Here is a 23,947-nt window from a genome sequence, read left to right on the forward strand (position 1 = left end):
ATATCATTTGAAGACTGAGACCCTGAAAGGGTAGATTTTGTGAAAGACAATACACAGGCCAGCTATTACCACATACAATAGTACCAGGGAAGAAGAAGAAAAAATATCTGAAATGAGCAAGGCAGCTGGCTTTTAAATAGCTAAAACATAACATCAATACTTATTTTGAATAATGGAAAAAAGAGGTAAAAGATGTTGACCTCTGCCTGACAATAACATGTTCCAAAAGTAGAACTGGTCTCCAGGGACTATTCCTGCACTCCACAGTAGCCACTACAATTTCCTCCCCCCTCTCTTTTTCTCCCTTGTTTTTTGCCCTTTCTCCTCCTCTCGCTCTCTCAAAAAGATAAATATTTTTTGAGCATTTAAACATTATGGACAACCGGCCAGAAAAAGAAAAAGAAAGAAAGAATTTTCACAAATTCAGGAAACACTTGAGAGGTAAAACCAACATCCTGAGACAGGAGACAGGCCAGCTTTTGACACCAAGGTTGGACCTGGGAGGCCTAGCAAACCCTTCAGCCAGGAAGTTCTTGCCACAGAGGTCAGGGCTTCGGGGACCTCGCATGAAGGCAAACGGGAACAGAACTTTCCATGCACCATCAAAACCAACAGGCCTTTTCATGGGAAATTTGCTGGAAATTTGCTGATCGGCATTAAACATTGATGAGATTTAGAGAGTAAGAGCCTTTCCCTCAACTTCTGGTGGCTCACAGGTTCATGCCGTTTTAAGTAGTGAATTATATAACATATGCAGGAATTTGAAAGGTCTCCGAGGCCTTTAAACCCATTTTTCTCCTTAACATGTGATCCGCACGGAAAATTATCAATACATCACTCCACGAGATTCATTCAATTTGCTCAGATTTGTTAAAACTTTATTCTGAGAGAGCACTGGATAATGCTTCATTTATTATTGATGCCCCATAAATGTATTAAAACATTAACCATATTTCTCCGCCATGGCATACTTCAATTCTCACGGGGTTGTGGGGGTGTACAGGGGTGGGAGAAGTCCAAATGTTTCTCCGACTGCCACTTTAGTTTCCCCAAGGAGGGAGCATATTTGTGTTGTGCTACACCTTTAAGTGTTGATTAGGCTTTCATGTTAAGGTGACGGAAGTGTCATGCCGTGTTTCCCTTTAATGGGGTAATAAGCTGCATCAGCCACATGAAGGAAACGTTCCTTTTCAAGTCAAAAATGGCAAAAAAAAAAAAAAAGTTTGTGTGTAAACACGAAAAAGGCATTCTCCTCTTACTTCAGCTTAACTTGGGGAGATAAGCTGGGGCGGGGGGGGGGGAGTTGTGTGAATCTGGAACAAGCGTTTTGCCCTCCTTCTGATACTAACATTCCCTATGAACTTCTCAGCATGTCATATACAACTCGACTGTCTTTCTTTCTTTCTTTCTTTCTTTCTTTCTTTCTTTCTTTCTTTCTCTCTCTCTCTCCATAGAAAGGTTTTCTGTCATTTAAGCAAGAAAATAGAAGAAGAAACGAGCTTAGTATTTTAAAATCCAAACAGTCAGATAACCCCCCTAATTTCTATGTTACTATTGAGAGAGAGTAGGTTATTTAAGTTTGGTGTTCATGGGGGGGGGGGCGGATCGTTTTATTCTTTTTCTTTGCTTCATTTTGGAATAGTGGGGGAGATATGTTTTGGTCATAAATGCCTCCTGTTCCCCCCTGCCACACCCTGTTTTCCCCAGCTATCATTATTGGGTAACAATTGGCGCAAACATTATGGTGGGGGGGAAAGGGACATAAATCAAGAAATAAAAAAATAAAAAAAATAGTTTCTGCACATTTTCAAAAAACACGTCGTGCTCTCTGAGGTCCTTTTCATTTTAACCAAATCAGGGGGAACTTGTCCTCACAGCGGCAAGGCAGATGGAACAATAAATCACAGGAACCATTGACTGCCTGCAGTGTACTCTCCACAGCTGTCACTTTTGTGTCTCTTTGGTTTTAGCTGACATGGTATGAGGTCCACTGTGAACCAATCTGGACTTTTTTTTTTACAGTCATATCCATCAAAACGACCAGTACCCATCAACCTACTGCCGCGATCGATTCGTTTGCTTATTCTCACGCATAAGCCAATACTCAGCTCACTAGGTGAGGCTTCGGAGAAGCACCTCATTTTGGGGAGGGGTTTGCCTTTAGCTACAGCTGTGATTTTCTGTGCATTCTTGGCTAACGTTATTAAAGTTGCATCACGATAGATATAGAGCAAAGCAGATAACACAGGCTTTATGTGGAAGAGCAGGGATATATGCAATAATGTCACTTGGCAATTGTTGGCTGTTGCAAATGTTTCTTTTTCAGTTGCGTCAAGATGCTTACCAAGCATTGAGTTTACAACTCGTTGTTGATTTTACAAAGTAAACAAGCAAATGTTATGTGCATAACCTTAGCTGTCTTTGTAAAGGTCAGAACGTACTTGCTAATTTCTCTTCCTGCCTTTTGGTGGCACTCTGATGCCAGCGATCGCCTCCAGTGTGTTTTGGAAACAAGACATCCTTTCTTAACAAAAGACTCAATCTACAAAAGACTGCAAAACAAAAATTGATTAAATGTGAACTGTTGGAGGAAAGTTTACTTGGTGTAAAAAAAAGAAAAAGAAAAAGCCCTGCAAGCACTAAATAGCAGGTCAGCTGTAATTTGGGCTAAAGGTTACATTATACACACAGTGATTGCATATTCATGTTGGCTAAATGAAGATTTTCTTGTTCAAACTCAAATACTAAAGGCATAACATGTGAATATAAAGATATGGAATTCATGTGAGGCTGAAGCCCCTTATATTATTTTTAGACAAGCGTTAATCTAAACATGGCCCTTTTATTCCTTTTTGTTTTGTTTTGTTAAGTTGATGTTTCTTGGACTATTGTAAACATTAGAACAATTTTTAACAAATCATGTTTGTGAGCAATGTGGAAGTAGAGGACGTGTGTGTGTGTATATCTATATTCACACATTTTAGCACAAATACACAGGCATTATTTTTGAAAGCTGTTTTCAAAACCTCTGCTTAGGTCAAGGTAAATTTATTATATTTTATATTGCTGAGCGCCATGATTTTGAATTGAGGTGACAGCTGAAAAGCACCAGAAACTTTTAGAATCTCAGAACTATATATTCCTATAAAGGAAGAAATTAAAGTCCCACTCCTAGAAGGCAAGTAATTGCATTTTAAAAATACAAACTTAAAAGAAGCATAACAAAACACCCCTTTCCCCCTTAAAGATTTACATTAAGAAAATACTTTTTCCATATGTGGACAATTCATGCACACTGCTTGTAGTTTAAAAAATCTCTTTAAAATATATATTTTTTGCATGATAACATGAAGATGTTTGGTCTTGTAAACTATATTCCCACCCACTTTTTAAAAAAGCCTTTGATGAGTAAGTGTTCCAATGAAATATCATTAGTGAACCCGGATATAGCAAGCACAGATTCATGATGAGAAAGCATGAGCAACAAAAATTGCCTCTGTTTCCATACAAGGAAGGGAGAACTTGGGATAGGTGGGAAAGTTGATTTTTAAAAAGTCCAACTACTACTACTACTACTACTACTACTATTACTACTACTAATAATAAACCTCTTAACTTTAACCAAATCATTCTTATATGTTTTTATCAGTGCTGCTGCATGAACTCAAAGACACTGTTATAGACCAAATGGTGCCTTCCTTTACAAACTACAAAATTCGAGTGATTTCACTCATAGCTGTCAATGATAGGCAAATTGAAAGTAATCGAAAGCAGAGTGTAAAGCAAGCAACATCCTATTGGAGACACTGATTCTAGTACAACCAGTGGCTCTTTAAAAACCTGAATAAAGGAACACTCCATTCTGAGTATGTAAACATGCCGTGAAGCAAAGATATATGAAGCATCACAAGCTTCTGTTGGATGCAAATAAAAGTTAGCAACTGTGAGCTCTTCCTGGAGTCATGGATTCTACTGCTGCTATTCACAAAACAAAACAAAACACCCATCCTTTGAACTCAACATACATTTTGGCAAAATAAGGACTGCAGAATATAACATAATGAGAAACGGACTTTCAATGAAGGCCTTAAGTCACTAATGTATATAAAAATAAGATCTACAGATGGGAAAGGTCAACAGTCCCAAAATATTTCCATTTTGAAATGAGCACATTTTAGAACTGGGTTTCTGGTATAAAGGGTAGTTATCTTTATAAAGAAAGATCTCTCTGTATGTTAGTCCTAACAGCAACAGAAATTAGTATGTTTTCTATGAATCTTTTTTCCCAATTTGCATTCAGCTAAAGTGCAGTTGCAGCCAAAAATCCTGCAAGGGGGAAGACTGACAAGGAAATTTCTTCATTGGCTCGGTATGATAAATTTGGATGGCTCGTAAAGTCTAAGCTAGCAGTTGCAGCTGTTTCTTTTCTCAAAAAGCTAATCTTGCAAATACTATTGTACACATGCTTAATTTGGAACACTCAATCTCACAATTAGCTTGTTTTTTTTAATATTCAAATGACTTCACAACATCTCTGTTTACAGTATATCTGCCTTCTATAAAGGAAATGCCCCAAATTCATCCCAGTAAAATTTCAAGCTGCTTTCTGCCTATATTTTGAGCATCTCTTTATCTGTTCTAATTTTTGAAAAATCCAGTATATTGCCTATGAAATCTGTTTTTCCTTTAAAAGCTGTGATTCTTAAGAAACACACAGTAAAATGTACGATGCCAACATTTGCCTGAACAGGACCACAATTAGAAATGCATTTATACTGAAACCTATAATTTTTTATAATGTGATGCTTTGTTTTCATTTTTAAATGAGAGGGGGAGAGAGAGAGTCTATTCAAATTACAATTGAAAGCAGAGGAAACTAAATTTTGTATATATTAAGCCATGGTGCTGTCAGGGCAGGTTTTAGGACAGAAGTCAATGTAGCCACTCTACAAAATAAGTACCCCCCCCAAGGCAGCATGCCTGGCTTTATTATATTTTGAAATTAATTAATACACATTACAATCTAAAGAGTGAAGGTAGGGGTGTATGATCATGAAGTCCAGAGTCTTCACTGTGCCACTGATATTAAGGTTGGACATCCCATTCCTATTGCCATTTTATGATCTGGGTCACAATAGCATTTATTCCATCTTCCGATTGGTCAGCTTTGCTGCTAGGTTGTGCAAGAATAAGGAACTATGGCTCCTGGTTTTAATGTTTGGATGAAGTAAAAGATCACAATGGTGTCATATAGAAAATACCCCGTGGGGTGAAGCTGCTAGGATTATGGCCACTGCTACTTCAGCTTGAGGGTCAGGAACAGAAAATGGAGACCAGAGGACCCTTATAACAAATGCCCCGGCATGGTCAAAGAAAGCGGCAAAATAGTCGTTTATTTCGGCATCTTGTTCTGAATGGTGGTAAAACTGGGGCAGCAACTCAGCTATCTTAACAAAACTGCATAATTAAGAAATGAAATTTTATTTCACTGGGTTTGATAATATTTGAAAGGTTTATAGGAGAGGGTTTTTTTTTTCTTTCTTTAGTGGTTGTCATCTGGGACAACTAGACTTGCTGATTTTGCTTTCTGGGTGTTCTCTCATTCCGTGTGTGTGTGTGTGTGTGTGTGTGTGTTTGAGAGAGAGTGAGTTAGTTTACAGGTTATTAACCCTAAATGTTGCTGACACATTTAAAAGGTTGAGTCTTAGGGAAAAGTGTAGGATTGACATATATGAATACTGATTAAGCAAGTTCAAATGATTAAGGAAAACAGGGCATTCCACAGTAATGTCCTTAACTAAAACTATTTGGGAAGAGTAAGTAGTAACTAATTGCATCTGTTGGCTGAAGATGGAACAGGTTTAGCCTTTCCATTATGTTACAAAATTAACAGTTATGAATTGCTTATTTTGGAGTCATTTCTTTGAAAAATTACTCAGAGGCTTGTATTGGTATTTTATTCTTTTTCAGTACGAAGAATTGTTGCACAGAACATCAAAACATTTCAAATGATACAAGAGCTATATTTAGCTTGTTATCAATGAAATTCCAGCAGGGATCTGCATCTTTTACAACGCCCCATGCATCTGTGGGAAGAATTTTAGACATCTGTAATTGCTCTGCCTTTCCAGTATGGCTTTGGGGTATCAAGTGCTACTTTATTTGAATATCATAAGTAGCAAGTTGCTCTAAGCAAAGAAACAAAAACAAAAAACCAGCACACACACACACACACACACACACACACACACGTCAGTTGCCCAGGTGACATTTTGTAGCAAACAAGGAAATCACAACTCCAGGAAGTGTTGTATTTTATGCCAACAACAATATGACAGTTTTCTCTGTAAAGAAAACATGACACTTTTCCAAATATCAGAGGATGCCTCCGCCGCTCCAGGGATTCCTGTACTGTCACTGAAATGGAAGGTCACAGGCTGGCTTCATGATTTCTATAGTTTCAAAATGTTGTGGTAGAGCGTCTCCACGCTAAATGCTGTAGGCTAAGGGAAATCTCTTCCTTCATCTCTGAAAGGAGTGACAGGAAGAAAAAGGTCCCGCTTTGACAGCAGTAACCTCTAGGTCTGGAGGTGCTGGCCCTAGCAACTCTGAAGTGAAATTACCTATGTTAATATGTTGTTGTCTCTGTCTGGTATATAAATACACACATACGTGTGTGCGTGAGAGAGAGAGAGAGAGAGGAGGAGGAGGAGGAGGAGGAGAGGGGGAGAGAATGTGCCTTGTGCTCTTAGAGAACATACTTTGAAAGCTACGGGAAGGAAATGTATTCGAAAACTCCGTTCTATAAGCAGTGCTTCCAGAAAGCATTGGGCTTGGTTTATTCTCAGCTAGCCTAACCAGGTGGAAACAAGGCCGGCTTGAATAACTGTATCCCCTCTTGGAAAGATAACCCTAGTGTTTAAAGGGCTGTGACAAAAGTCATGGACACGGACAGTTGCTCCATACATTTCTAGTCAATTCATGAGAGGAAGGGGAAGCAGGGGTCTCTGTATATATACTGACACTTCCTAAATGTTGCGGCTGGATTTGTGTTTTTTCCCCGGGAAGGGGTGGAAACAAGTGAGCATAGGCAATCACTGTTGATGACACTACAGAAACACACAGTAAAATCAGAGGGACACTTCCTGTCGTCAGGCTGGAATGTATCCTGAGGTTTCGACTTCAGCGCTGCCAGTCCCATCCAAAGCAAGGCAAAAGTCTCTGAAATCCATTTCTCAGAAGACGTGAATTTTCTGTTTCCAACTCTCAAGAGTCAAACTGCTGTTTGGCACACCGAGGCATAATTGAATGAGTAACCTGCTGGTTGCTTAAAGCCAGAAAAGAAAAGAAAAAGATTTCAGAATATGGAAAGAATTGAAACCCATTTGTTCCTAGCGTTCCTCCTCTCTCCAAAGCACTCAGATCAAAACACACCTTACTCTATAGATTATATACTTCCTGCTGCCCATTTTATAAGCAATAAGAATTTAATAACTGAGGGCAACTCTATAGTAATATTTATATGGGTCAAGTGGCTTAAAGAGTATGCAATAAATGTAACATTATGAACCACATTGCCCCTTTTTAAATAATGCAGCTTGAACCACGGTATTATGTTTCATATTCTGGGGGAAAAAGGTGTCTCAGCATACGCTTTTGGAATACAACAGACATGAAAAGTTATACTGATCCCATAATAAAATCACTGCCTGTTTAATATGGTGTGTTATGTAGAGCTCCAGATCTTAATAGCAGACCACAGCAAGAATGTCCCAGATGATATCAACAAAACCTTCACTTTCTCATTAGCAATCAGCAAATTCTCCTGGTGTCTGCTAGTTTCAAATAAGGGCAAGTGCCTCTATGCCTTGTGTGAAGCCCAATAGGATCATAGAAATAATGTAGTCTAATCAGCAGTGAACACATGAGAGCCGGCATTCATAACAGAATGAAGGGAGTTTGGTGACTCCTATTCAGCAGCTTTTAACAGTTTCCAACATTCTGAAAAGGAAGCCTGCCATGTTGGTAGGAAGTGGAGAATGGAAGATTTCTGCCCTTTACAGCTTGCCCTAAATGTCTTATTCATCTATTGTGATAGGAGAAAGCATGCCATTATAAGTGACTGGGTGAAGTAGTGGCAAGAGCATATCTCCAAATATTTAAGAATAATATGCATTGTGTGTATCATTGGTGTTCTGAAATGCAAATAAGTCCTTGTAGTAGTAGTAGTAGAAAAGGTGTTTCTTTCAGAGGACAGTGAACTTTTGTGATAGTAAAGCTATAACACAGAAAAGTTATTGATGCAAAATATAAACACATAAACACACACACACACACACACACACACACACACACACACACACACCAATTCTTCTAGCTGTGATCCTCAAATAACTTTTTGTGGAATGCATGATGGCAGATCAAGCATTTGCAGCACTGTGGCCTACAGGTATATATTTCTGTTAATTACATTTCCTCCAGGGTAGCAAACATGATCCTCCCTCCACCATTTCCAGTTTTACCTTCACATGCCTGTGAAACAGTTTAGCCTAAGAGTTTTTAGGTCTGATTTGTCCTGTGAGCATCATGGAAGTCAGGAGCTGCTGTAGCAGAACCAGGAAACTTTGATTTGATGTGATTCTATGTGCAGCTGCACCTATATGTAGAAGCTGGTGAACTACCAGAGCTTGGAACATCTTCCAGGGAGTGGTGCATTTTCATGATCCAGACTGACATCCTGGCCGTTAGACCTTCCTGAACAGGAAAGGTGCTGAAAGGCTCCCTCTTTTCAGATGAGACTTTGCCTTAACAGCAAGGTCTTCCTGGCTTAAAGGTTTTTGTGTATTTCTCGTGTGGTTCCTGGTTGTAAGAATGTAAGAAGAGCCACGGTGGATCATTCCAAAGGCCCATCTAATCTAGCATCCTGTCCTCATGGTGGTCAACCGCCTATGGGAAGCCCATAAGAAGGACCTGAGTGCAAGAGCCTTCTCCCCATTTGTGGTTGCAATTATGCAGAGGCAATACAAACATGGGCATAGCCTGGATTTTTTTGGGGGGGCGCAGAACCTCCGTTAGCTATGTATTTTTATTGATTTTTATTGATTTAGTGGGGGCAGCTGCCCCTCCCTGCCTCCCCTTGGCTACATCCATGAATACAAACATCTTCCTCTGATCCAGCTCCTGGTCTTGTTCTCCAGGCCTTGCACCCTGATGTTGACTACTTGGCTAAACTCTCGGGTGCCGACACCTACCCACAGCTCAACCTTAACAATGGCTGAATGTAGATTTGAATTTGACCATATACCTCTTAAGGTGCTATCAGACTCCACTTTGTTTTGCAAGTCACTGCAAGCCTTACCGCTACTGGCCTGCCATTTTATTATGTGGTAAGCACAAGTCTTGCCATGTTTCTTTCAAATCTGCAGTAAGTACTGGGGGCATGTACTTTGCTATTGGTTTTGGGCATACCCTTATAGCATTTCTGGTCCTATGAATAAGGTTATTACAACCTCTGGGTATCCTTTGGGTAACCTATGGGATCCTTATCAAACTCGAAGAATACAACACTGACTTGCTGTTTCTTAATAGTACACTCAAGGCAAGTTTCAGTGCTACTTGTGCTTTAGGCAGAATAACTATAGTTTGGGTATCGCGATAAAATCCCTAGAGGTTAGCCTGAATCCCCCCAGGCTCTAGACTGGGCAGTTGTGACTATAAACGATTACTTCAGAACAATTGATTTGTGCTTATAGAATATCCCTGTCCCTTTACTACAGGCTTCCTCAACCTTGGCCCTCCAGATGTTTTGAGACTACAATTCCCATCATCCCTGAAAACTGGTCCTGCTAGCTAGGGATCATGGGAGTTGTAGGCCAAAAACATCTGGAGGGCCGAGGTTGAGGAAGCATGCTTTACTACATAAGGCCATGTCTAGACTGGGGACTTGGCTACATTAGTAAACAAAAAGCATTTTATATATAACACTGTGACAACAGATGGCACTGTGGAGTCCCATCTTTTGCCAACGTGATTTTGCACTATGAAGGTTAGAACGCATTTTCCTGAAACACTTTTTTGATGTGTCTAGCTCCAGCCTGGGTTTTGCAATGGTTGGTTGCGCTGAATCAGTATGTCTGACCCCTAGAAGGCCCTTGGGACATATCGGTCCTTGTTATGGTTAGGGATAGTCTGAAAATACTAAAAGGTACTGCATAGCACTATATCCAGGTGCTAGCTGTAATTTCTTTGGCTGAAGTACCTCTACCTAGCACTTTTGATTTAGTCTTGGAGGTGACTGAGAGAAGTTGCTATGCAAACACTGCGAACTTTCTCACATAGAAGGATATATACATGTCAGAACCTGAGGCAATCAGGAAAGCAAGAAGCCATGGTTGTCAAAATGTGAGGCAATCCTCTCCCAGGATATATGGGCAGTTGCTCTGGGAAGCTGAGATGGCCCTCGCTCAATATTTTGCATGCTCCTTTACATGATCAGGAAATGGACCAAATGCTTACCCCTTGGGCTTGGTGCACTACTGACTGCCATGTTGACTGGCTGGTCTAATGAGGTACCTGGCTATTTTTCATGGGATTTTTAACTGTTAAAAGGTGCTGCAAGATTTCTTCAGGACTATTCCAGCACAATAAGAATAATAATAATCTAACTGGAAATGCTTCCTTCCATCTGTTTTGATTTCCCAAGCCTTGCAACATCCCTTGAGCTACTTAGGTAGAGCAGAACTGAAATTATGATTTGAGCAGGGAATTCCTGATGTCATGCAGGCCTCATAATGCTAATGTGGATATGGGGTGTGCGCACAAAAGAGAGTTAGCTTATGAGGAGGAGGTGATTAACCTTTCCTGGGTTCAAGACAGTTTACATACAATACAACAAAACAGAAAACAGGAAAGTAAAAGAACAACAGGCAATTGTAGCGCAAGCTCTGCAGGGCTGGCCCAAGACATTTTGTGGCCTGGAGCAAATTATAGTGCCCTCTTCCCATTCCACATACAGAAGCTGATTGGACTGACAGCTGCATCAACACAGATGATGGGGCAGCAAGCTTCATTACACCTGAGGCACCATGTCAGTTTTGAGGGCCCAGGAGAGGTCATGCTGCAACAGAGGGGAATGGCTGAAGGTCTGAGGAAGAATAACCAGCTGCTATGCTGGCCCTGTGCATCTGCTGCCTCAGATGGTTGTCTCACTGTATAATGGTAGAGCCAGTCCTATCTAGATGTTGATGACTTTACTTGTGTGTAATGGTGATAAACAGAGCATGATTGGTAGAGTAGGGTCTTACATGGAGAGGTGGTCTCTAAGGCATGTTTGTTGCAGGCCATGAAGATATCAAACGAGCATTTTGAACTGGGCCTGGAAAGGCACAAGCAGCCAGTCTGGTTGCTGAAGAAAATGTTGGGTATGTCCTCACTTGTCTGCACTGTGGTTATCAGGAGGAATGCTGCAACATTATGGGTGGCAGCGAACTAACTTTTACTCAGAGCAGACCCACCCAAATTAATGAATATGGCTAAATTATGTACATTAATTTCAATATGTCTACTCTGGGGTAAAATGCCACCCTATCCAGTTAACGTCAAGGGCAGTGCCATGAAAAGTATTGTTGAAGATAAGGATCGTGCAGACACCTCTATTCTGAAAAGGGTTGGGACCTTTGGAACAGGTGCAGTTGATGAAATGCACAGCCAGTACAGTGGTACCTCAGGTTACATACGCTTCAGGTTACATATGCTTCAGGTTACAGACTCCGCTAACCCAGAAATAGTACCTTGGGTTAAGAACTTTGCTTCAGGATGAGAGCAGAAATCGTGCTCTGGCGGCGCGGCAGCAGCAAGAGGCCCCATTAGCTAAAGTGGTGCTTCAGGTTAAGAACAGTTTCAGGTTAAGAACGGACCCCCGGAACGAATTAAGTACGTAACCAGAGGTACCACTGTAATTGCTACTACCCATCCTTACAGAAATAACAAAAGGTCCGGGAGAATTTCAAGTCCTCAAAACTGCATTGATGGCCTTTGGTGCAATGTATGTCATTGATGCAAAACAGGCAGGGAAAAACACCCATCATGAGCACCGGGATTGCCAGTTAGGTTATTACCCTTAAGCAACAATGGCAGGGAAGTAAGTGCCACTGAACTCAGTTGTTCACATTTCTAAGTAAACATGCTTAGGATGAAAGTAGTTTACACTTGACTTTTGGGAGCTCTTGTGAAGTCTGCAGTTTGCGTGGGACATCCTTGTGTGAAAAAGCAAAAGGCAGGCTGTATTATTGCTGCTACAGGGATTTCTTGGACCATCCTGAGAAAACAGTCACAAGCTGCATGGAGGGTAGCAAGAAGTACAGGTTTATGGCCTTTGTGGCGATTTCCTTCATACATGCTAGCAACTCCTGGGAAGCCTCTGGATATGAATATTGTTCTGAAAGGGAGTCAGAGGCTGACTGATTATTATGACAAAGCTGAATGGACTGAATGGATTAGAAATATTTTCTTACATTTATATCCTTCCTTTCTTCTGTCATGGATCGCAAGGCGTTCCCCAGTCAGGCACCCACCCAGGCACTGACCCAACGCAGACCTGCCAGGTGGTGGCTTCACAAGCCTTTGGACCATACCTTGTTCCTTGCTCAGGTTTTCAAGAGCCAATGACAGTCACAAATTATGTAATATTCTTAATCCCTCTCAGCCCCCATGCATTTCAGGCACCTGTATAAATAAGGGGAAATGAGCGATAAAGAGAGAGATTAGACTGAGTTGTTTGACAATGGCAGAGAGCCACAGCATTTTTAGCAGCTGGGACGTATCACTGAAACCGGAGCTATGCCGTTTGGAGACAGGATGAGCTGTGGAAACATAGGAAAGGACAGATATATCACTAGGCTCTATTTTGAAGTATCTCCAGTCTTCAGAGGGAGTCAATTACAAGGAGGGTCAGTTCCCAGAAGTAATGTAGTCCTTCTGTAATGGGTGTCTGTTATTCTGTACTAAATAAAGACAGATGAAAGAAATAATGAAACAAGAGAGAGAAGGGAAATCTCCAATCAGGGCTCACAGACATTCCTTTCATATGTAGGTACCACCAGCATCTTCAGAATTGTGTTTATAATTTTGCAAAAGATTTAAATAGGGACCTGTTGGCTATTCACATTTGCATATTTCTGAGCTACTTAGCTGTTTAAGGACAAAGATAACAAAATAGTACATATTATCCAAGCTTTCAAGACATCAAAGATGTATTCTTCAAGCCCAGAATATTGCTTAAAATGACACTTCTAAGCACAGAGCCTAAGAAGTGTAGTTAAGGATTGTAGCTTTCATTGTATCCAACACATAAAGAAGGGAGCCTTTGAGGTGTTAGAACCTTGTTTGACTGTCTTTTCTTTTCTTTTCTATTCCTTTGCAAGCTTAAAAAGGTATCATTAATAACACACTGATGTCTCTCTGTTTGTTCTACCTCACAAGGCACTTTCCAAACTAATTTTGAGAAAAGCTATTGAAACCCTTAGTATTTACTTGATTTTACACAATGATTTCCCCCCACAAGACACCTGCTAAGCAAGAAGGGTAGAAAGCTATTTACATAAACATGTTTAAACTTAATAAAAGAGATGGTGTTTAAAGAGCAAGGGAAATCAAAGTGTTCGCACACTCAGAGGCAGCAATACATGAACAAGTAGCCAGGCTTCAGTGGAACTCATAAAGACAGCAAAAAGAATAATTTAGGCTGTGATCCTATATCCTGTGTAAGCCCCATAGATTGCAATCCTAACCACATTTTACTAGGAAGTGTCATTGAATCTTCTGGGATTTGCTTCTGAGGGGAATCTGTTTAGGATTACACTGTAAATGAACTTTATAAATGTAAAACCACATCTGGATAAAACCATTTCTATCTTATTATCATTTCTTTCATACCTATGCCAAAAATCCAAGTGAAAACACAGCAGTGTGGCTGCAGAACAAAGGCAAGGTTAGGGCCTGCCTTTTAAATGTGGGGTAACAAGCAAAGCAGTCTGTAGGCTCCTATGTATTAATGAGGTGGCTGAAATTATTTAGCTTACGAACATGAAAAAATATTTTGCTAATAAAGCTTTGGTTCACTGGCAGTAAGAGAAATGCTCCAAGGGTGAGCTTGGAATAATGTTTTCTAAGCATGTAAGAAGAATTTTGTGGGACCAGGCCCAGATCCATTTATTCAGTCACCCTGTTTTCCAACAGTAGTGAGCTAGTCACCTCCAGGAACTGCACAAGCAAGATGCAAATGTGACTGCTTTCTCCAGACCTGGTTTATTCCCAAGAGGTATCCTGTTGTTTAACATGCAGGTTTCAGTGTCATGTAGTGGTTACAGTAGGGATGACTAACCCTGTTTAGAGTTTTAATCCAGCCCTCAAAGCAAATGTTATGCCCTCCCAACTCCACTGATTTTGGTGGCGACAGTAGCAAAGAGAGAGAGAGAAATTAAACAGACCAGAGTAAGGAACTCCTAGCTTCTAAGCCAAATTTGACCAAGCAGAGGTCTCAATTTGGCCCATAAGCAACACCTAGCTGCCGCATGTGGTGACGGAGGAACAATTGGAAGCTTTAAGTGATAAACATCTGCTCCCCACTCTAGGCCAAAGAGGTTCCCCACCCTGGAAGCAGATACAGCGCTGGCTGGGGTAAAACCTGATGAGGATTCAAACTGCCCCCTTTCTGGTCGTCAGATAGATCATTTCACGAGTAGAGAGAGGGTGATAATAAACACACCTCTCCTCAACTGAACTTCATGGAGTTGCGTTTATGTTTGCCTCTGTGTGAGAGACAGTCCCCAGAGAAGGGCTGGTGCGGCCATTGGACAGAGTAAGCCAATTACCTCAGGTGGCAGTTGATGAGGGATGGAACCAGTATCTCCTCCTTGGCTGTTCTCTGTTGGAGGGCAGAGTAGATACGCCAGGTGGCCTGTGCTGCATACCCTGAATGAGCTACCAGCCTTCATGTGTGCTGAAAGATGCTGTTATCCTGTTGCCAGTGTTGACGATTGCGTCAGCCCTCAGTCCAGTCACCTTCTGATCATGGACAGGGGAAGCACTATCTTGCCTTTTGCCTCTGGCAGCAAAATATCATAGGCCAGTTCAGCCCCAGAGGGTTGGTCAAGGGTGAAAGTGACCCTTGGGTGAAAAAAGAAGAAGAAAGGTTAGCCATCTCTTGGGCTTGGACTGGAGAGACCCATGCTCAACTCCTTGCTTAGCCATGAAGCTCATTTGATGACCTTGGGCCAATCTCCTTCCTCTGTGCCTAGTCTACCTTGCAGGGTTGTTGTGAAGATAAACACTGAAGGGTAAAGAACCACATATGCTGCCCTGGGTTCCTTGGAGGAAAGGTGGGATATAAATGAAATAAATTAATTTAGTAACCATGGCATACAGCTATTGAGCACACCCTCTGGGCTTATGAGATTTTACAATCCCCATTCAGTAGTCCCAACCAGGAGCCATCAACACACCTTGTGGCAGAGCATTCCATAAGTTGAATTGGATAAGGTAGTTTTCTAGTTCTGTGTTTTTCCTCCCAGAAAAAAAAATTGCCTAGAATGTTTGTTTATTTGTTTGTTTAAACCCAGTGGCAGCTGATGGGCGTTAAACACATTTTGAGCTTTAATATTTTGGAATCCAGGGCCAAAATTAAGCCACAGGCGCCATGCATTTTCTGGACCCCAGGCCTCCACTCCCCCCCCCCATACATATTCTTAGACGAGAGGCATATATTCCCTTGAAGCAAATGAAGTTTTTAAAAGAATACTAAGTAGGAGGGCTATCGTGGGGGGATTTGTCACAAGCACTTACACAAGGTAAAATTAGAGCATATGATGCATTGTGATCTGCATGCCACAGTAACTTTGGATGGCAATGCTACAGTAAATGCCTTTGAAGCCTATAAACCATAAAATTTTAATCATTAGCAACCTCCTGGGGAATCTAGCGATAATACCTATAGGACAACTTACAGCTTTTCTGTCAAAAGTAGGAAGAGGCCATGTAATAGCATGGTATGAGCCCTGTTGATCTCTCATTTCTAGCATCCGAGCGGTCAAAGCTGAACTTCTCTTTATTAAGCTCACAATTAGGCAGCCATATGTTGTGAATGAAAGAACGGTTATCGGACTGGGGTTGGGTTTTCTTCCTCTCTTCCTCTCTCTCTTTTTAAACCATTAGGCTCATTGTCTCTGTATTTGTTTCCTGGTTGGCTCTGCCTTTGAAGAAATGTTTTCTCTCCCCCCCCCCCGCGCCCGAAATAATTGACGGTTAGAGAATTAGTGTAATAAGGCTCAGAGAAAGAGAATTAAAGGACCGGTTGGTGGAAATGAATTGGGTGTGTGCATTTAATATCAGCAGCAGCAACAACTACAACAACAAATAGTTATGTGGATTCTTTTGAATAAATGTTGGCCTTTAAGTGCCAGCTGTCATTCTAAGCCCAGCCTGCCTTCTTACTGCTAACCTTTCAGTCACCTCAGCTTGTCTTCCTAACTTGTCCTATTATGCAGTAGCAAGCTGAGTCATTGTTTCAAGCAGGAGGTGACATGTTAATAGCTTAATAATAGTATAATCTCACAAATAATAATATGCTGTCACACTGTCTGAAGCACAATGTTTACAGGAGAAGTGGTAATGTATGATGACAGTAATTTGAATAAAAATGAATTTACTGCTCTTGTCTCATTTGCAGTAAATTTTCGCATCTTTCATGCACAACTGGTGCTCCATGACCTCTTTCATTATTGTGTTCGCAGTGGCTGCGGCTCGCTTTAAACTGAAAGGCAGGCAAATGAAACAGAAGCTTAACAAACGGATTTCCAGGAGTGAAAGAGAGAGAGAGAGAGTCCTCACAGTGGTTTTTGGAAAGAGCAGGGTGCCTTGGAGGGAGAATTTCCCTACATTTGTTTACTAAGATGATACGGTGTGAGGCAGGCTGTTTAATTAGTGCGCTCTGGAGGTGCCATTTGTAAAGCAAGCATGTGCTGATATGATTATGTATTGACAATTTACAAAATTATTGCCATTAAATTGTGTCAGAGGGAAGAAAATTATTCACCACATGAAGAGGCTCATTTGATGCGAAATTAAAGTTTGCACTACTTTAAAAGTATTTTTTAAATGCTAGTGATATTATTTGATATGGGGGCATCTAATCTCAGGCTTCCTGTTTGACGGAGAGAAGTGTCAAAAATGTACTCACTTTATTAGATTCAGTGAATTATAAATGCTCTCTGGTATGACAAAGGGTTATTTGAACTCCCAAATGCTTCCCAAATGGATAATACTGGTTTGATTTACATGAAATAAAAACAATTTAACCAGATACCGATCCACCCTAGTTTAAAATTTTTAATTGTTGGCTACTTCAAAGAAGCCACCACAGTGTAATGATGGAAATATTAATTATTAAATATTTAAATTGTTCTATATAATACTTTAGTACAGAATTCCTACGAGAGCTAACTTTTTTCTTAAAAATTAAAAAGTATTATTAAATGATGTTGAAGATTGTATAAAAACAGGGAAGTTTAAAAGTCAGAGACTGACATGTCTGGACTAAATTTAGTTTGATGGAATGAGGACAACTAATTGAAATGTCCTTGGTGTTGTTCTTTTTAAAAAAGTGAAAAGGATGAATTTTCAGAAAGTGCTACACTTCATATCAGTGCAAAGTGAATGACATGCAGAGAATGAGAAATGATACTTCTGATTGACCCAATTCATTGCTTAAAATAATTAAAACCAAAAGCAACTTGCACATCTCATTTTTTGCTCTTATTTCCAGTGAATGCATAGCGCTAAACACTGTGCCAAAAAGACCAAGTTTTGGATGATTCAATTAAGTGATGTTAATTGAGGCCTAGCTAGGCTGCTTGATGAATATTTCAGGAAGGGGTATATATGTGTTTTCACTTCTAGATTATGATTTTGATTTGCAATGTCAGGGAGGGATTTAATTTTGCAGCACAGCTTTGGTTGCGGTGATGGAATGGAGATAGGGTACAGCAGCATTCAAAATAGCTATTTTTGTTTGCAAAACATACTGAATACTCTCCACTCATCAACATGGTATCAGTGAGAGCCTGAAATTCATTGCTTTGGTCCTAGGAGATCAATCTGGCCATTTTCCCCCTCATCCAGACTGCAAAGCTGGGCCTAATTGTTTCCCACTGTCACAAATACAGCTTATTTAAACTTCAGAAACCACTAAGGAGACCGACAATTGTGGCATCAGCCACAAAGCAGGCAAAAAGAAAGGAAGGAAATCTGAAGTGTGTTATCTCTCAACAGAGTTGCCAACCACCTCAGGGACAGAAAACCTGCCCTGTACTCCTATGTGGGAAATGGCACAGTTCAATTTAAGCTTAATTTGAAACAGCTCAGCTTGAGGTTCGATGAAGAAGCCTCTCATGGATTTACTCAATGTTCCTCTTCCACTTCTGATTGGGAAAATGTTGCCCACGATCCAAAGGGTTTTCGTAGGGTTGCCACCTTGCCGTAGCAAGGCTGTTGTACTTTTAACAGCTGGATGAAATGAAAACGGAAAGCAGAAGCGAAATTCAGCAGAAGCTGAAAGAGTAAAGAGAGGTGGTAGTGAACCTGAACTGATGCCAGCAATTTGTTTATAAAAATATGCCCAGTGTGGGGAATCTTTGGCCTTCCATACATTTCTGAACTACAGTTGCCATTATTCCTGGCCATACAGATGAGAATTGTATTCCGGAAACATCTGGAGAGCCAGAAGTTCTCCAGTCGTGTTCGAATGTGTGAAAGCCTTCTTCAGGGAAAACTTTTCTTTTACGAATCTTGCACAGAATTGTGTTTTTGGTGCATTCCTAGACGGGGATTTTTAACACTATATATGAGAAGCAGAAATCCACATGGTGAAGTGATTTCCCATATATCTCTCTTTGTGGCCAGAAAAGCTATACCAGTAGAACGTCAGCCTGCCAGATGATGCTTAAAAGTCACAGATACTATGCCAGAGGGGACAAGGAAGTGCACCCCTTGAATTACTCCTGTGTATTTAATCTGAGGATACGTTTACACTTTGCAGGTGTCAATTTGGGGAGAATGTACACATGTAATGTGGTGGCAAGCTGCACTCCCAATACACTTATTTCTTAAATTAATTGTTAGAACATGTCAGGAAATCCCCCCCCCCCCCATGCATACAGAGGATTTTCAAGGCCAGAGACTCCTACTGGGGTTAGGGCTAGGGTTGGGGAGATCCAGATTCAAATCCCCACTAAGCCACGAAGCTCACCAGGTGATTGTCACTGTTTCTGAGCCTAACTTACCTCAGAGGATTGTTGTGGGAGATGAGAAAACCATGACATAACTTGGCCTCCCTGAGGGAAAGAAATACAATTCTTAAAGAAATGAATTAGTTTTGCTGCATAGCATGCATCTCTGGTTCATTTTAATGTGTCCTGTGCAATGGAACTTTGGGCCGCCTTGTGTGTTGAGAAGTTACAGGAATGCAATCTTGCACATTAGAAAATGAACTTCCTCCTTCAGAGGCTTGATTGGAAGCCAGCAAATTCAATAAGGCTGCCTCTGGATGGCTTCTTTTGTCTTCCTCATCTTTGAGCAAACTTTTCAAAGTACAGTATGAAACCCAGATCAATATATATTGCTCATGAAATTGCCCACTTGTAGTGACTTCCTCTACAAAGCTGTCTGCCTCTGAGCACTAATGCCAGTCTTTTCCAGAAAATACGGGAAGCATATAACAACTCTCCCCGCCCCCCATGAACTACAATCTTTTCTCCCTTTATTTGTGGTCCTTAAATTATTTAATCTCACTTTCAAAGGTCCAACTCTTGTGAATCCTTTAAAAATAACCAGAATGAAAAATATTTGTGGCATCATAAAGCTTCATAATAGCAGAGTTTATGCAGTAATAAAAAAAGGAGGGACATTCACGTTTTGGCTTGTAGAGATGCATTCATATATCTGAAAGATCTTTTACCTAAATCACTGAGCTATCCAGACCTCTGTCTTGCATTTAAGGCAAAACAATGGTTTTCTTGCTGACTGCTGCCTTTTAACTATTTAAATACAGATGTGTCTGATAAAAGACAAGTATTAGGCTTTCTAGCCACACTGAAGTAAAAATAAAGCAACCATATCGGCTGACAAATAGTTGCTCATTAGTATTTTATCAGACCGTAAATACACTGAAGAGGTTTTGATCCATAGTGGACATGTGAAAACCTGTTTTCTACTTTCTCGGCGGTGGGGTGGATTCTGATGTGTGGAAAGGTGGTGGCTGATGTGGCAAAGTCACTGTGGAGCAATATTTTATAGAGCGGTGGCATTCTATTTGCTCCTACTGACGTGTCAAAGGTGTGTGGTGAGTTTAGAGCCTGCCATGTCCTCTTAAATTTATGCTAGTGGTCATCCCCACATCCTTTGGCAATGAATCCCCCAAGTTAATTATGTATTACCTTGACAAAGTACTTCCTTTTATTTCTAACAAACCTGCTGCTGCCAATCAAGTTTGCTGGATGGCCCCATGTTCTAATGGTCAACAAAACAATATCTGCCTATTTCACCTTTTGCAAGCCTCCATCTTTACATTTTCTAAATTAGAAGCCCAAATCTATAACCACAGGGTAAAAAGGTAAAGGACCCCATGACGGTTGAGTCCAGTTGAATTCGACTATGGGTGCTCATCTTGATTCAGGCTGAGGGAGCTGGCGTTTGTCCACAGACAGCTTTCCGGGTCATGTGGCCAGCATGACTAAACCACTTCTGATGCACAGAACATGGGGACAAGTGCCAGAGCACACAGAAACACCATTTAGAAGCCCAAATCTATAACCACAACACCTATATCACAAATATTTAGTAAACGGTATTTCATAACCACAAGAAAATAATGAAGAACTTAAAAACTATTGCCCCAAATGCAGCAAAATGAGCGAAAGATTTAATTATCTTTCTGGTATGAACCATACTTTGAGAGTTCTTACCAGTTTAAGTTCTGTCCTGTACTCCATTAGTTTCACTGGATGCCAGGAAATTTCTCAGCCTAATTCTGGTCCGGTGGCCACTGGCAGATGCAGGGGGGGGACAGGTGGTGGTCTGCCCCGGGTGACATCCGGGGGTGACATCGTGGCCACCCCTGTCCCCAGCACCCCTGGATCCTTGCAGCACACGCCCTGGGACGTGTGCCACTTGCCACACACACATGAAGCACACCACGCCCCCTGGAATGTGATGTGCACCACACCCCCTGGGGCACGCGCCAGCAACACCTCCAGATGTATGCCACTCCCGGTGCCGGAGCAGGTAGCTTCACCACTGCCGGTGGCATATTGGCAACAACGTTGTTTTCCATCTCGATGCAGTCTTTACCCCCTCTGTTGCCATTATACGACTCAGGACAAGAGGACCTGAAGGACCACCAACTCCCATATGAGTCTGTCTTCTGGATCTTTGGATTTTGTAGTTCTCATCTGGTAGGCGCTTTGAGCTTTTATTAAGGAAACACAGGACATAAATATTTTAAATCAATAAATTATCCACAGTTTTCATCAGCTTACTTTTTGTCTCAGGCTTCATGCTGTCCTCAGCTTTGAGAAAACCAAGGGTTTAAACCAGGGGCGTGGAAGTGTTTTCAGCCTGAGGAATGCATTGTTTCTAAGGCAACTGTGGCGTTTGCTCATTCTTTGGGGATACGCTTGTATTGGGGGAGAGGAAAAGGGTTAATAGGTTGACCAATAAGAAAGCCTGGAGGCATACCCTACCTGATTTTGAGGCTCAGCCCAGAGGTTTTGACAGTTAGTTTGGTTGGTTCTTTTGCGGGGGGGGGGGGGAGATAGAGGAGTCAGAGTGAGTTAGAGACAGGGGCAAGACTGAGAGGGAATAGAGTGACAGCGTTTCGAATATATTTTAAAACTTGTTTGTGTTTGAAATAAACTTTAATCTTCATTGTTAACTCTACCTGACTGAGACTCAATACTTCACTGGGGAACCCTGGTTTTTTTCCACAAAATTGGTGGCAGCGGAAAAATAAAGTAGTGGTGTACAGGTCAATCGTCTGTGAAACAACTGGGGGCTCTGTTTGAACGCCACAGCAGCCTTCCAGGAAATACATGCCCATGTTGAGTATAGCCAGAATCAAAGGGGGTCAGGGCCAAAGTGAAGAGAGCAAGTGATGTGACACTTACTTTTTGTAGAATAGGCTGCAAGGTTACTCAAAGATTCCTAAATACCTACACCGCTCTCAAAGCCCCACTCAGGTTAGAGCAAGAGACATTCTCACATTCTCAGTGACACTTCAGGAGAGTGTGGAGCAGGGATGGCGATGGATGGGGAGAAACACAAGGGACAGGATAGAGAGCTGTGGAAGGCCACATTTGAACCCCAGATCTGTTCTATCCCGATTTAGAACATCACCATCACAGAATGAGCCATTCCATACTCGATGTTCCTAAACTTACTTTTCACCAGAAGTTACTTTCAAGAATGCTCAGCAATCTTCTTAATTTTAAGCAGGCTTCCGTTACAGTGCATTTGCAACTTACTCCTCTGATGCAGGTTGTTCCTGCCCTAAATGTCTTAAACATCCAAAACATTATTGATGCCATCACTGTTGTTTTTGGGGAAGCCAACTATTTTGTTTCATGTGGTTCATACAAAAGAGGTGGAAGTGAAGTCATCTCGATTTTTTTTTATTTTTCTGCTGGAAATCCAGAGTTGATAGTTGACAGAAGCAAAATGCAAGGTATAAATACAGCACATACAGTATAAACAGCATTCCCATTTATCCAAATGTTTCCTGTAGTTTGAAAGGAAATACTTTTTCTTATTTAGGTCACTTGCCATGGTAGCTTAAAATGGGAGCTGGATCAGGCCCTTAGGGTATTTTAGTGCTCAATTACAAGTTAGTGCTTACTCCTAATCACCTTGTTCTCCAAAGGAAATAGATACTGAACAGGAACCATCTGGTAATACATTCTGTACCTCTTAATTACAATGTTTTGAGTGGCACCTAAATAAATTTCATTTACAAGCACATGACTGCTTGTCAAAAGCTTGCTTGATAATTTTATTATTGTAGTATACTTCTCTGCTTAATGACTCAGGCCCACTAAAGTTTGGAATATTTGGTTTTAGAGAGGGGGGGAAGTGATTTTAAAAACACACAAACTGCTCATTTACATGCCATAGTTTATTTTTAAATATATTTTGAAGAATGAACATCATGCAGATCTGATGGGCTCCTAAAATATGTAACTGTAAAAAGTGACCCCCCCCAAAAAAAAAAATTATGGAAAGGACCTTATATACCTGCCCTGACTAGAATGCCATATATCTAAAACTGTGTGTGCGTGTATAGACACACACCACACATACCTGAATCAGATGAAAGGCCTGTCTAACTCAGTACTTTCTCTGCCATGACTGACAGCAGCTCTGCAGTCTCAGACAGATGTCTTTCCTAGCTCTGCTACCTGAGAGATGCTCTAATTGGAGATGTCATGGACTTGAACCTGGCTGACCTTATATACGCAGAGCATGTGCTTGGCAACTGAGCTACAGCTATAACCCCTACTATCAGAATGTAGAACTTTTGAATAGTGATATACCCACACAGTGAGGTCGGTTGTTTTTTAAAAAAGAAAACCCTAGATCTTCCAGAGGCAAATCCAACATTCTGTCTCCTGGGCTGTAGAGGATCTCCATTCAGCAAATGGCTGTCCAGTCTTTTCTTTAAAATCTCCCCAGGGGAAAAGGAATTCGTAACTTTTTCTTTAATCGTATCAGTCCCTTGTTTACTGCATTCATGCAATATCTCATATTTGCAAGAAAGAGGATCTGATTCCAGATTCTTGAGCAGTTACTTACAGTGCGGTCCAAATTCAAGATTTGGGGGGATGAGCAATCTTAGAAAGGCAGA

General features: G+C 41.0%; 1 protein-coding gene and 2 long non-coding RNA genes across 4 annotated transcripts in view; 1 reads left to right on the plus strand and 2 right to left on the minus strand.

Annotated features, from left to right (window-relative positions):
* The window catches only part of LOC308477988 (uncharacterized protein), a 256,849-nt gene that overhangs the window by 11,664 nt on the left and 221,238 nt on the right, over positions 1–23,947 (minus strand). The window lies entirely within an intron of this gene.
* Positions 5,987–14,951, minus strand: LOC308477997. Of its 2 annotated transcripts, none has more exons than XR_013986796.1 (3): positions 14,871–14,951; positions 12,633–12,723; positions 5,987–7,327 (listed from the first exon to the last, which is right to left on the minus strand). It is a non-coding gene; the product is annotated as an uncharacterized lncRNA (long non-coding RNA). The 2 variants fall into 2 exon arrangements; XR_013986797.1 differs by lacking the exon at positions 14,871–14,951 and adding an exon at positions 14,765–14,865.
* Positions 15,266–17,084, plus strand: LOC308477999. The gene is made up of 2 exons (XR_013986799.1): positions 15,266–15,377; positions 16,788–17,084. It is a non-coding gene; the product is annotated as an uncharacterized lncRNA (long non-coding RNA).

This window comes from Podarcis pityusensis (assembly GCF_964106645.2).
Source record: "Podarcis pityusensis genome assembly, chromosome: 5".
Lineage (NCBI taxonomy): Eukaryota > Metazoa > Chordata > Lepidosauria > Squamata > Lacertidae > Podarcis > Podarcis pityusensis.